This window comes from Felis catus, chromosome B2 (assembly GCF_018350175.1).
Source record: "Felis catus isolate Fca126 chromosome B2, F.catus_Fca126_mat1.0, whole genome shotgun sequence".
Lineage (NCBI taxonomy): Eukaryota > Metazoa > Chordata > Mammalia > Carnivora > Felidae > Felis > Felis catus.
This window is the reverse complement of record NC_058372.1, coordinates 31,591,408-31,606,364: the sequence shown is the minus strand read 5'-3', so window position 1 is coordinate 31,606,364 and position 14,957 is coordinate 31,591,408.

Sequence of the window (14,957 nt, the reverse complement as noted above, 5' to 3'; positions counted from 1 at the left end):
CAAGTTTAATTAATAAAACATGCTCCACGTTATAGTAAAAAACTATGATAGACATCTTTATGAATAATTATTTAGTGTTTAAAATGAACATTTATAGAAATACAATAAACGGGGAAATGGGAAAATATTTAAAATATAGTGTTAAGCAATCTATACAGGATAAAAATTCTATATTATAAACTCACTTTAAAAAATATAGATGTATATGTTTTGGAAAAAAAGACTGAAATATTCATTAAAGTGGTCGTAGTGGTTATCTCATGATAAAGCAGAGACAGATTAATTTGTTTCTACTGATTGTATCACTTTCAAACTTCTTTATCAAACTAGCATTGTTATATAATAAGGAATTTGGTGCATTAATTTTATTTTTTATTTTATTTTTATTTATTTTTTTTGAGAGAGAGAGGCAGAGGGAGAGGGAGAGAGAATCTTTTTTTTAATTAAAAAAATTTTTTAATGTCTATTTTTGAGAGAGAGTGTGAGTGGCGGAGGGGCAGAGAGAGATAGGAAGACACAGAATCTCAAACAGGCTCCAGGCCCTGAGCTGTCAGCACAGAATCCAATGCGGTCCTCAAACTCGGAAACGGTGAGATCATGACCTAGGCTGAAGTCGGACGCTTAACCGACTGAGCCATCCAGGTGCCCTGAGAGAGGATCTTAAGCAGGCTCCATGCTTAGGATGGAGCCTGGGGTGGGGCTCAATCTCACCATCTTGAGATCATGTGACAGCTGAAATCAAGAGTTGGATGCTTAATAAACTGAGCCACCCATGCACCCCTGTACATGATAGATCACCAAAGGCGGTGACCAATTCCTTGCATTCATTGCATGTATATGGAGGTTTCATTCTGGGCCAACTTTTAAGTCATAAAGTAGAACTCTATTGCAACTACTGTTATTTTCTTCCCAATGCTGAAGATGGCAGAATACTTGGTTATTTCTCTTTCTCTCTCTTTTTTTGACAGGTAGTCCTATATTCTGAAAATATCAATAGGAAGCCTCACAAATCCAATTTAAGGATATTCCTGTCTTCATGAAGTATGATCTTGTGGTTCATATATAAACAAAGATTTCCACTTTTCCACCATTGCCTAGGAATTGACAAGCCTAGAATAGTATGAAGGTGTCCACCTGTTGTAGAAACAAAAACGTCTGTCCCAGGCTTTCAGAGAAGTATTTACAAGGGGGTAGCTACATTGTCATAAAATCAGGGAATTGATTGGAAAGTTAGTGAATATGTAGTGATGAAAATTCAGCTACAGAGATTTTTTCTAATTTAGGAGATATGTATTTTCTGCCCAAAGAGTGAAAATCCTGTTCCACAATTCTAGGTTAGGAGGCAAAGAGTGCTAGCAGTGTACTGGCTAACTCTTGAATTACAATGAACACAGTTATACCAAGAATAGTTTCAACAAATAATGCCCTATCTCACCATTAAGAGATATTTAAAAAAGAATCCAAAAAGGCTAATATTTTTATTAGCTAATATCATTTGGCCATATTGGGAAATTATTTTCTTCTGGGACAATTAAAAATTTCATTTTTATTTGGGTAGATACCCACTAGTGGAACTGCTGGATCATATGATAATTTAATTTTTAATTTTTTGAGGAACCTTCATACTGTTTTCTACAGTGATTACCCCAGTTGCATTCCCACCGACAGTGCACAAAGGTTCCTTTTTCTCCACATCCTCTCCTGCACTTGTTTCTTGTGTTTTTGATTTTAACCATTCTGACAGGTGTGAAGCGATATCTCATTGTAGTTTGATTTACATTTCTCTCATGACAAGTTGATGTTGACCATCTTTTCATGTGTCTGTTGGCTATCTGTATGTCTTCTTTGGAGAAACACCTGTTCATGTTGGTGTGTGTGTGTGTGTGTGTGTGTGTGTGTGTGTTGAGATGTATATTTGTATACTTTCTTTAATTGGATACTAACCTTTTATCAGTTATGCTATTTGAAAATATCTTCTTCCATTTGGTGTGTCTTTTTGTTTTGTTGATGGTTTCCTTTGCTGTGCAAAAGACTTTTATTTCGGTGTAGTCCTAGTAGTTTAATTTTGCTTTTGTTTCCCTTGCTCGAGGAGACATATCTAGAAAAGTGTTCCTATGACCGATGTCAAAGAGGTTACTACCTGTGTTTTCTTCTAGGAATTTTATGGTTTCATGTCTCACGTTTAGATCTTTAATCATTTTGAAATAAGTCAGAGAAAGACAAACACCATATGATTTAATTCATATGTGGAATTTAAGAAATGAAACAAGTGAACAAAGAAAAAAAAGACAAACATAAAAAACACTCCTAAATATAGAGAACAAACTGGTAGTTGCCATGGGGGGGGTGGGTGGGTGAGGGGATGGGAGAAATAGGTAAGGAGATTAAAAGTACACTTATTGTGATGAGCACTGAGTGATGTATAGAAATGTCGAATCACTTAATATATACCTGAAACTGATGTAACATTGTATGTCAATTATACTGGAATTTAAAAAGTAAATAAATAAAAAAATTTAATTAATTAATTAATTAGTTAATATAAATCTGCTCTCAAAAAATTTATCCTTCTGTTGAATTTATGACTTCTGTTGAAGTCAGTTTTTAGGACATTTTCTTCCCTTTTCTGTGATTATTTTGTTACTGGAATGATGAATATAAGTGAAGTAAAAATTAAAATTGTATTAATAGTTATCATATTCCAGGAACCAGTTAGGTGTTATGTAATTCAACTTGTAAAATCTAGTGATGAATAAATAGAAGCTCAGAAGAGTAAATCATGGATGAAGGTATAGATCACTTGCCAGAATTCTAATCTCATGACAATGAACATGATGCTTTTTCTACCCTGCAGTATATACTTCTTAAATGAATTCCAGAATAAGTCTGATAATTGAAATATTGCTTTGTATTGGAGGTATACTGGAAGAAGAAATATTAAATGGAGGTGTCTAAAATTCACAGAATAAAGATGCAAGCTTTATTTCAGATACTTTTCTGATCTCAGATAAACTTTAATTCCTGGGGTTTGGATTTAGGCAGAACAGAGATTGGATCCTAATAATTATAATCTTATATTTCTTAAACTCAGTAATTCTTAGTATCTTATTTATTAAATAATTAACCCAACATATATTGAGTACTAAGAACTGTTATAGATGCTGGAGATTCAGCAGTTAATAAAAATGCAAGTCTGTCATGATAGCTAATTGAGAGGTGATATATCTGGAAGTGCTGCCTTGCTAGAGCTATAATCAGTATGTGATATTGTGACCTTCCCTCAGGTTGTCATATGATGATCAGCAGGTGATCATGGATTTTTTCACAATTTCCATTTCATCCACCACAGGTACTCATGCGTCACTAGCAGGGAATGGTCGATGTCATAGCCATTTCCTTCTCTTTTAAAACTGAGCAAGGACTTCCCACAGATGCATGGAAAATATCAAGTACCCTCCCCTGCCCCACCCAACACTAAGTACTTAGATCTTCTCTCTCCACTCTGTTTCACAACTATAAAATGTGGTTTCTTGGTTCTCCAACATGACATATCATTTTTTTCCATAAAACTAGGTGGTCAGCTATTTGTCTCACCATGCATCAGTCATCCTGCCTCATTTTCACCCTCTCTCCAAGACCTGGTATCAGATTAGACCTTTGTAGCAGTTACATCTGCTGGAGACAAGTGATGCTGTTTCACTTTCTATCCCTATTGGTTGAAGAGAAATGTCGATAAAGGGATGGGGCTTTCCAGGAAGACTTTTCTTTCTTAAAATACCTCAGTGCCAAGAGCTGAAATACCTTCCCAAAAAGGCATTAACCTGAACCTGAATTAACTGATGAGTCAGATTCTAGGTTTGAGGGCTAAGCCTATAGGTGCTGATTTGAAGGGAGAAAATGAATTCTTTTTAAAGGGGCTCATAAAAGGGGCTCTTCATAAAATGATATTTCCTAGCATGATTATGAAAATTTTAGTGCTCAGCAAATGCAAAAATTCCTTTCCAATTTGTCACTTCCTAGCCTTGTAACTACACTGGAACTACCAAAAGGACTTTTTGATTTGTTTCCTTTTCTATCTGCAGCTGTACAATTCCTTTGCTTTGTTGGGGTGGCTCCACTCTGTATGTCTGTTCTCATTCCTTGAGGAAGACTTTTCTCTAACTCCCTGCCTGCATCTTTTATCCTTTATTGTCCTGTATATTATTTCATCATATTTTCTTTGCCCCTTCTGCTCCTTTAATCAGTCTGAGATATACTTCCTTTTCCTTTTTTATGAGTCTTACTATTTCACATACATAGGGAGCTCCAGTCTTTAATTTGTAAGGTTCTTAAAGTTTGTAAAACATTTAAACAATTTTACCCACTTTTGAAAACTCATAACTGAATGTTAGAAACAAATCTATTGCAGCTCTTGTTGCAGTGTATAATAGCAAGATTTTGCAGGTTCTGAACTCCTAGGAAACAAGATCTATAGATCCCATTCATCCTTGTAATGCCTGCACCTCAAAGAATGCTTTGCATGATTGCAACGCTAATACAGTGGTACTAAATTTATATTTCCCGAAGAGAGCATCTTTTTCTTTTTGAAATCAAGCTACAATTCATACACTCTTACTATTTCCACAAATAGTATAAAATTTTATTTGTAGAGTTTTATTAAGGTTAAATAAGGTAATATTAAAATGCCTAATTAGGGCCCAGAACTATATCATTGCCCCTGCACTGTCTCATGATAACCAGCCCTTATATCTCTCTTTCTCTCTCTCTCTCACCACCAACCCTCAATCCTTCCCTCCTCTCTCTTTTCAATCTTCTTTTCACCACAGAGATTAATTTTTTTTTTTTTTTTTTTTTTTTTTTTTTTACCAGCGATGACACACTAGCATCATAGCAGGTTCCTTTCCATCTAACCCTGGTCAGGGGCTTTCCAATGATGCCTGAAAAGGAACAAGTATCCTGATTTTAGCACTCTACACCCACCTAAATCATGCTTGGAAACCAAATGTGGAGAGTCTTTGACAATCCACACAGCTATATCCTGTTTCTTGCCATGAACTTCAAGTATTAGATCTTTCTCTCACCATGTAACTCACCTGGTCCTACTCCACTTTCTCACAAGATCTTGAGACCAGACTAACACTACAGCTATTGAAATAGCATTATTTGGTGTAGACAAGTGATGTTACTTCACCCACTGGTTATAGAAAAGCAATCGATAAGTAGTATCAATTTTTAGTAGTGCCTTTTTCCAGAAAACTGACCTGTTTCATCCTAAAAGAAAGAACCTAGGACCCAGGATTGAAAAGCACCCTGAGGTTGAGGACTGAGCCTTTGATGCACTCCTGAAAGAAGAAGCGAGACAGTTCTAAACAGCTGTACATTTTCTTCCCCTACTCATCGAATAGGAGTACTTCATACAAGTTTGTGAAGACATGAGGCATTCAGTAATACCAGCCCTCTAGTCTCACCTTCACCTCCCTAGTCTTGATTCTCTTCCTGTGCCTACAAGACACCTGGGTTACCAACAGGTTGATTCTGCTGATTTGCATTTATACATGCATCATATTTCAGTACGTGTCAGTTCCTCACCTTCCTAACATAATAGCTGCTCTGCTCAGCCTCCAATGCCTCTCATGCATATCTGCTCTTATCCCACACTATTCTTTAATGTGAATGTTCACTCCAGTCAGAGCTTCTCCTTACATTAATTCACCCCACCTGGTACTGCTTTTGCTCATGTGGCTCATGATTGTTCCTTTTCCCCTGCTGTTCTTCTGAATCATATCCTCCTTCTCTGCCTCAAATCTCACTTCTGCAAATCTCACTTCTTGCAAATGCAAACTGCATTTTCAAGTTTCCTCTGAATATTCCAAACTACATTAATATGTACCATTTCTCTATTATTTTAAAATTCTGTTACTTTTAAATTAGACTTCATTGCAATTTATAAATGCCTATATTTATCCTTAATATATTATTTATCAATTTGATAATTATGACTACCTACTTTGAACCAGGACTTTCTCTAGGAACTGAGGAGAGAATGGTACACAAATATAAAGTCTCTGACTCATGGAGTTTATGTTCAGTGTGTGTTTCTTTTTATTCTGGTTGATATTGATCTTTCTGAGATCTTAATTTTGGTATTCCTAGCCCCTAGCACACTTTTTTTTTCTTTTAAAATTTCTATTTAAATTCTAGTGAGTTAACATACAGTGCAATATTGGTTTCATTAGTAGAATTCAGTTATTCATTACTTACATACAACACCCAGTGCTTATCACAAGTGTCCTCCCTAATGTCCATTACCCATCCAACACATCCCCCCATCCACCTCCATCAACCCTCAATTTATTCTCTATCATTAAGAGTCTTTTATGGTTTGTTTCTCTCTCTTTCTCCCCCTTCTCATATGTTCATCTGTTTTGTTTCTTAAATTCCATATATGAGTGAAATCATATGGTATTTGTATTTCTCTGACTGACTTATTTCACTTAAGCACAGTAGTCTCTAGCTCCAACCACGTTGTCTTAGCACACTCCTTCGAAACAGGAGGTGTTCAATAAATATTTGCTCTTTGAATTTCACCTGTTATACTCCATGCTTCTATAGTTCATATAGTAATTAGCATAGTGCTTGACATTTATAGGTGATCAGATAAAATTTATTGTTTAATTGATATCATTGCATCAAGGAGAAATTTAGATGGACATTAAGGAAGAGTTTTCTCTGACTTTGGAAGTGATCATTAGGGAGTTCATCGCTGATGTGCCACACTTCCTCTCCTCTTGCACATTTCGATTCATCACCTTCCTGAAGGTCCTCTTGTTTCATGGATTTAATCACCCCTTTCCCTTCAGTGATTTCCAAAGTATCTAAAGGTGTGCTCCTCTGTTATCTTATTTCTCTTCCTAACCACAGATATTGAAGCCCAGCCAGTGAGAGGTTCTGGTATCAGTGTCATATGCTCATCGAAGATCGTTCAGGGGTTTTCCTAGTGTATCCCATGACACTCTCTAGTTGTGTGCAATAATTTCTTGCTGTCCTCATTAAAATTTTTTTTAATATTTATTTTTTTTTTTTTTGAGAGAAAGAAAGAGAGAGAGAGTGGGAAGGGGCAGAGAGAGAGGAAGACACAGAATCAGAAGCAGGCTCCAGGCTCTGAGTTGTCAGCGCAAAGTCCAATAAATGTGGCTCGAGATCATTACCCAAGTCAAAGTTGGACTCGCTTAACTGACTGAGCCACCCAGGCACCCCTGTCCTCATTTAAAAGTTATACTTGTGACTACTGGCTGATTTTTTTTCGTTATGACTGGTGAGCTTTGGATCCTATGTTAAAAATTATTATTTTTTTTTAATTTTTTTTTTTCAACGTTGATTTATTTCTGGGACAGAGAGAGACAGAGCATGAACGGGGGAGGGGCAGAGAGAGAGAGGGAGACACAGAATCGGAAACAGGCTCCAGACTCTGAGCCATCAGCCCAGAGCCTGACGCGGGGCTCAAACTCACAGACCGCGAGATCGTGACCTGGCTGAAGTCGGACGCTTAACCGACTGCGCCACCCAGGCGCCCCTTAAAAATTATTTTTGACATCAAGGTCATAAGGATAGTCTCTATCTCCTGAAGGTTCTACTGCATTGCTTTTTACATACAGAAATACATTTCAGCTGGAATTAATTTTGTATGTGATGTGAGATAGGTGTTAAATTTCATTTATTTTTTTCAATAAAGATTTCCAAGTTCCAGCAGCATTTATTGACAAGACTATCCTTTCCTGGCTGTTCAATTGAAAACAATTAGTGCACAAAAGTGAATGTGCTGTATGATTTAATTTATGTACTGCTACTAAGCATATTTACAGGTAAATAACACATTGTGAAGGTATACCAAAAAGCCAGGATGTGGTCATTATACAAGTCTGGATAGTGACTTATCTTAGTGGGGACGTGAAGAGGCACATGATGGGCTTATAAGTTGTTGACCCAATGTTCCATTTCTTGATCTGGGGAGTTTCATGGATGTTGGCATTATCTTAATCAAATAAGTTGTACATTAATTGTCTATTGTCTATTCTAATAGAACTAATTATATTAATTAATTTTTATTAATAATAATAAAATAAATAATAAAAAATAAAAAATTATCATTAGTGAATTCTAACTAATTCTAATAGAATTACTGTCTATTTCACAATAAAGTGTTAAAAATGTAAACTATTTAATTTCCTGACTAGATCCTAGTAATCACTATTTATTGAGTACTACTAACTGGTCAGCATTTTTTCAATGTACTGGGATGTAGCAGTTAACAGATAGTATGAGGTGATACAATATACCTATTGCAATGTTATGAAGATAATTAAATGAAATAAAGCACATGGAAGTACATAGCTCAGTGCCTGGTTGAAAATAAATAATTCATTATTTGCTTCCCCCTTCATGTATATGTGCAACTGGAGTTGGGGTTATAGATCTCTTTCATAGTCCCCATCTCTTTTATAACAGGAATAACAAGGAGATACCAACATCACAGCTGTTTATTCGTGCTTTTTAATCATAGCCAGAGACTTCCTAGATTGGCACAAAAACCCAAGCATTATGTCTCTGTCATTCCTTGTCATGCCTTGTTCCTCTAATCCTCACTCCATGTTTTGTTTTACTCTGCAAGTACCCTTTCCTCACTACCCACCTAATTATGTCCTAAATAATTCCATTAAAGGAAATGTTCAGTCTTTCTTATCCACATCTAACTTAGTCGTCTTGTCCTCCCCTGACTTCTACCTGAGACTTTAAATAAGACCTTCTGGTCAGGTTGATCTGCCAGAGATAAGTGATGCTGTCTCAATCTTTATCCCCATTGGATACAGGAAAAAAAAAACAACAACAGTTATCTGAGAGAGGATAAAGATTTCTAGCATACCTCTCTCTCTTTCTCTTTCTTTCTCTAAAGTGTGTCACCCATAAGCTAACACCTACACGAATAAGAGGTTTGATCCTTTGGGTCTTATTTCCAAGAAAAGAAAATACATTCTTTTTTAAAAAAAACCCTCAGGTTCTTTATTTATTCATCACATACCAATTTTTAATGCATGTCTAGGAATCCAAAAGATGCATGGCATCCCTATCGTCCTTTCCTATACATTCATTCCTATTGTCATCATGTTAATCTCTATGCCCAGTGCCTCATAACTAACCCTAGATTGTTAAATGTTTTCCTAGTTAATGTTTTTTTTTTCTGCTTCCACTCCCATCTTTCTAAAAGATGTTACTTCTTCACCAATTTATCAATGCCTTTCCTAGCATAGTTCAATCCTGCACACTCCCTCTGATCTCCCAGCATTATTTATGGAGGAATCTAAATTCCTGTCAATCAGGACGCCTTCCTATCTACCACCTCCTGACCACCCCTCACCCCCACACAGGTTTTTCACTATTGTTTCTGGTTCCCTGCTAGTCTCTAACCAACTGGAAGAATAACCCCTTCCTCTATGTTCCTCACTTCCTCTAGAACTCAAGACTATATAAATGCTGTTTCAGTATAAATTATATGTTTTTACTTAATTTTAACCATTTTGTTTCATCTTGAAAATTAATGTCATCAATTTGTGTTCTTTTTAAAAATAAATGTATCTATTGTGGATCTTGTCACATTATTTTATATTAATTTTATATGTCTGTTTTCACTGTGAGTTTTAGTTTCCTTAAAAGTAGGATCTAAACCATATGTATGTATCGCCAGCATTAGAAGTCTGCACACACAGGAAGCCCTCAGTAAACTTTTTGTGAATTGACTATCTCCAACTAAATTGCATATGCATATACATATACATGTGGTGGATTCTCAGCTAAAATTACTGAATGGTGAATGGTTGACATCACTGCAGCAAAAAATACGAGTGATATATATCAGGGATATTTTTCTGATTGTGAGGATATTAGATACGGACAAGCCCTGCCACACAATTCTTTTTTCACCAAAATACTGTTTACTGCTGCCACCCGGTGTGGCTCCAACAATTTTTCCTATGTAGAAAGAGGTAACTATTTCTTTCTGGAAAATGGTAGTATGAACTGACTAGTGAACAACGGTTCACTGTTTCTGGGATCATATACCAGATGATACTGATGCTCCTGATTTCATAATTTAATTATCAATAAAAGATTTTCTAGATGCTGGCTGTTGGGACTTTTAGATGTTCTTTATTTCTATTTGCCCCCACTCCTCAATATATCCACAAAAAGCCTTGTCCAAGGGTAGTATTTCATACAGTTATCTATTTCAGACCCTGTTGAGGTTCATCTTCCCTTTCTTCATCTCCCCACATCAAATGCCAGAATCTTTGCAGTAAAAAGAAGCTAACATTAACCATGTGCTTATTTTTGGGCTCTAGTCAAGAACTTTCCTAGAGTCCTGTGGGAATCAGTAACCTTGTCTCAATACTTTCTCATTGTTTTCACATTATTCACTGTCACTATCTTATATCACTACTGAATTATTACTTTTTAAAATTAGATTTTGGCAACTGGCCCAGTGCACTGTATTGGTTCATTCTCTATATGTTATGGTCCTTTTATGACTCACACATGATACTTTCCATGAACCACACAGGATTTTTATCACAGAAGACAATGCTCAACTTTTCCTCCAGATCCCACTCCTTCTTCTCAACACTTGGACTCAAAGAAATGTTTCCTTTCCACTTTTGTTTTCTGCATTTACCTTCTGTTGTCTGCTCCAATATCCACAAAAACATTCCTAGTTCTCCAAGGCCTTTTGTTTAAAGTATACTGCTTATTTTCATGCATTTAAATATATACATATATGTGTGTGTGTGTGTGTGTGTGTGTGTGTGTGTTTAAATGTTTATTTATTTCTGAGAGAGAGAGAGAGACAGAGGATGAGCGGGAGAGGGGCAGACACAGAATCTGAAGCGGGCTCCAGGCTCTGAGCTGTCAGCATGGAACCCAATGCAGGACTCGAACCCACAAACTGGGAGATCATGACCTGAGTTGAAGTTGGATGTTTAACCAACTGAGCCACTCAGGCGCCCCAAATATGTGTGTATATATATATATATATATATATATATATATATATATATATTTAGTGCTTTATACATACTTGGGAAAAATGTCAGGTTGGTGCCACTCTTGAACCCCAGTTCTCTATTTGGTAACATTCTGCATTTGGGTAGGAGGAGTGAAAGGAATGTTGATGGGCACAGCTGTGAACATGTTTGGTACATATCTCACCTGGGCTATGTCTCTAGAAGTTATTGGATAGTTCGTCTGCATCTTGCTATTAAAAATAAATCTTGGGGAAAAAAAAGAGTCTAATGTGTGATCCCAGGATGCCATCATGAACAAAGATATTAAAAAAAAAAAAAGATGTATATTGACAGAGTGATTCTCAGAAAGAATGCCAGAGAGTTCCTGTTTTGATTTCCTTATTTGGAATTAAACACATTTTTGTTGAATATAGAAGTAGAATTTCTTCATAATATTTGGAATATTTCCTATTACAGTATTACTTGGATATAGTTTATTTATATTAAAATTATTGAATTTTTATTATACTTCTCAAAAGTTTACTCTAAGTATAAAGGAAGGCTTATGAGTTTTTGGGATTTGCTTACTCTTTTGTTCCAAATATCTTTCATTGGCTGGAATTATCAGTGCAATACTTAACTCTACTGGTACTAGTTTGCATACATTCTTATTTCATGATCTGAATGCGATCGATCCTAGGAATTCATATATTATATTATATTCATTACTCATTAGAAAGAGAAAGAGAGACTGAGCCTAAGCCTACATTGTTTTTTTTACCTTTTAAATTTTTTTAATGTTTATTTTTGAGAGAGAGGGAGAGAGTGAGCAGGAGAGGGGCAGAGAGAGAGGGAGACACAGAATCTGAAGCGGGCTCCAGGCTCTGAGCTGTCAGCACAGAGCTCAATGCAGGACTTGAACCCATGAACTATATGATCATGACCTGAGCTGAAGCTGAACACTCAACCAACTGAGCCACCCAGACGCCCCTAAGCCTACATTGTTAAGTGTGATTTGGAGTTAGTACTTTTCATAAATATGAAGTAATAAATAAAATCAATTTCTTTATGCTCTGGAAGATATAGCTGATATGATATGAGAATTATTTCTATTTTTTGAGAATCATTTCTATTTTGAAAAAAAAAGAAAAATAATACAATGTTCTTGGAATGATTTAATACCTTATACTCTCTCTCAATTTATATATTATTGTTTTGGGTATTAAATTATATATTATTTTATTTTATTTTTAAATTGTATATTATTTTAAAACTCCATAGGATAATCTTAGTATTATTTTATAAGTTGATACATTTTAGCATGGCCCACATATTTACCACTGTCTTTGTTCTTCATTTCTCATTTCATCCCAGAATTTCTATCTGGGGTTACTTTCCTTCTGCCTGAAGGATATAATTTATAATTTTCTTCATTAAAATATATTGGAGACACATGATCTTGATTTTTGTTCATATGAAAATGTTTCCTCATTCTTTTTCTTTTTTCCTCATTCTTTAAAGATAGAATCACTGGTTATAAAATCCCAGGCTGATCATTATTTTTATTAAACACAATGAAAACATCACTGTACTACTTTTGGTTTCCATTATTGCTGATGAAAAGTCAGTAGTTAATCTAAGTTTTTCTCTTTGAAGATAATCTGTACCCCATCCCCTCAACCCCATGCTGCTTTAAGACATTCTTTGTCTTAGGTATTCTATGGTTTTTCTAGAATGTCTAGTATGTTTTCTTTTTCAGTTATATTGCTTGGAATATTCTGAGTGTCTTAAATATGTAAATTGGTGTTTCATCAGTTCTAGAAACTATTTTCAGAAAAGGTAAGCATCATCATCAGCTCTCATGAAGCATTCTTCAAGATTTTCAGTATCTGGTGCTAGAGTCTGGCTGACTGACTGTGGCATAAGTTCAGTTTTTATCAGGGGGGACAACTGACCTATTACACCTAATGGCCACTATGATTACCACAGTGAAATTCTGCACTTTCTAGAGAATGGTGATAGCTGTAAGATATCTGTATAGTAGGCTTTTTGTGCCATTAGGCTGGCTCATGACACCTGTTTGGGGAATGGTGCTGCAATGATTAATGGTAACAAAATTGCATTTCAAGTTATTAGATGTTTCTGTTCATGTTTGGCACATGTGCCATTTTGAACATCACAATATTGTGATCTTGTTGCTTTTGGGCAGTTTCATAAGATAACATCAACCAAATATATGATCTCCAACACTCCATGTTTGAGATGGGGAAATGAATTGAAGATGATACTAACAGACAATTCTTGACTTCAAATTTTCCATAGCAGCTGGGACCCAGAGATACTTCTTGAGGTACTTATATGAAGGTTTCTTTTTGCATAAAGCTCCCAATCTAGAGAACTTTTGTTACTACCCCACTTTCAATCTTAGAAGATCATTTTCTGGTGGGTCTGGGATAATATTTAGATGCATTTAGGGGTATTGGCATACCTACCAAGGATATTTTTCATCTTTCTGATCAGGGTATATGGAAAGCTGATGTTTACTCTCTGTTGCATCTGGGCAGAGACCACTAGTAAGCACTTGATGGACTCAATTGCAGCAAGCTGCTTTCTAGTGGACCTCAACTATCTCTGTCCAAAGGTTACCAGGTCACCAAGATATTTGACATTGAGGATTTTAACAACGTTTTCACTGAACTCTTTGGAATCTATATCAGACTGCACTCTGGAAGGCTTCTGAGTTTCTACCTGGGTATAAACTTCAAACCTGGAGGTCCAATACAGAAAGGACTCTCAATTTGTGCCCTGATGAGGTCAGCCTAAATTTTGCCAATTTCCCTGATTTTATTATTGGTTGAATGAAATTGAAATTGTAGTCACAACTCCCAATACCTCTTGATTAGGAAAGCTGTGGAGAGTTTTGAGTATATCTCTTCACTTTCCCAAGAAGTTATTTATTTATTTATTTATTTATTTATTTATTTATTTTGAGAGAGAGACAAGGTGGGGAGGGGCAGAGAGAGGGAGAAAGACCATCCCAAGCAGGCTCTGCAATGTCAGTGTGCAGCCCGACCTGGGACTCTATCTTGCATACCATGGGATCATGACCTGAGCCCAAATTAAAAGTCCAGCACTTAACCAACTGAGCCACCCAAGCACCCCAAGAAGTTTTAAACCTAGACTTCATAGGTGATAAAGCTGTGATCTTCCAGAGGTGTGCCAAAGATTACAGCATGTCAGAAATTTCTCCCAACATTTCATGGCCCACCTAAACTTGCTTAAACCTATCTAGAATTTTACAACTCAATTAAATCTTTGTCATGGTAGTGATTATGTTTTTAACTAATAGAGAGGGAAACTAGAGGCACCCTTAGGAACCTGTCTATGTAAACACTCCAGTGAATTGCCCATACAGGAGCTCAAGAAGGGGTTTGGTTCTGATGTTCTGAAGTAACATGGCTATAAAACTACAGGTAAAAAGACCATGGTTAAGATTAACGATATTACAATTGATAACAAATTATTGATATCAGCAATAGCACTAAAGGAAATGTTGATGGCTAAAATAATTTGGTGTTCAACTGATGTTCTAAAGGAAAATAAACCAACAGCTATGTATTTTGCTTACATTGGTGGAACCAATTGCCTATGGGACTGATCCTTGTTAATGCTTTTGTGGTTTTCATAGCTTAGAAATTGTAAATGCAATAAGGATTCCTCACTTCTGGAGAACCCTAAACTTTCTAAGTGGTCTATGTTCTCTTCTGCTATGTTACTAGAAATTTTTTTTCCTCTGGTTAATATAGATTTTTAAATAATTAAATCTCCCCTTGGATCTTATTTTTTTAATTAATTAATTTTTTTAAGTTTATTTATTTATTAGAGAGAGAGAGAGAGGGCAAGTGGGGA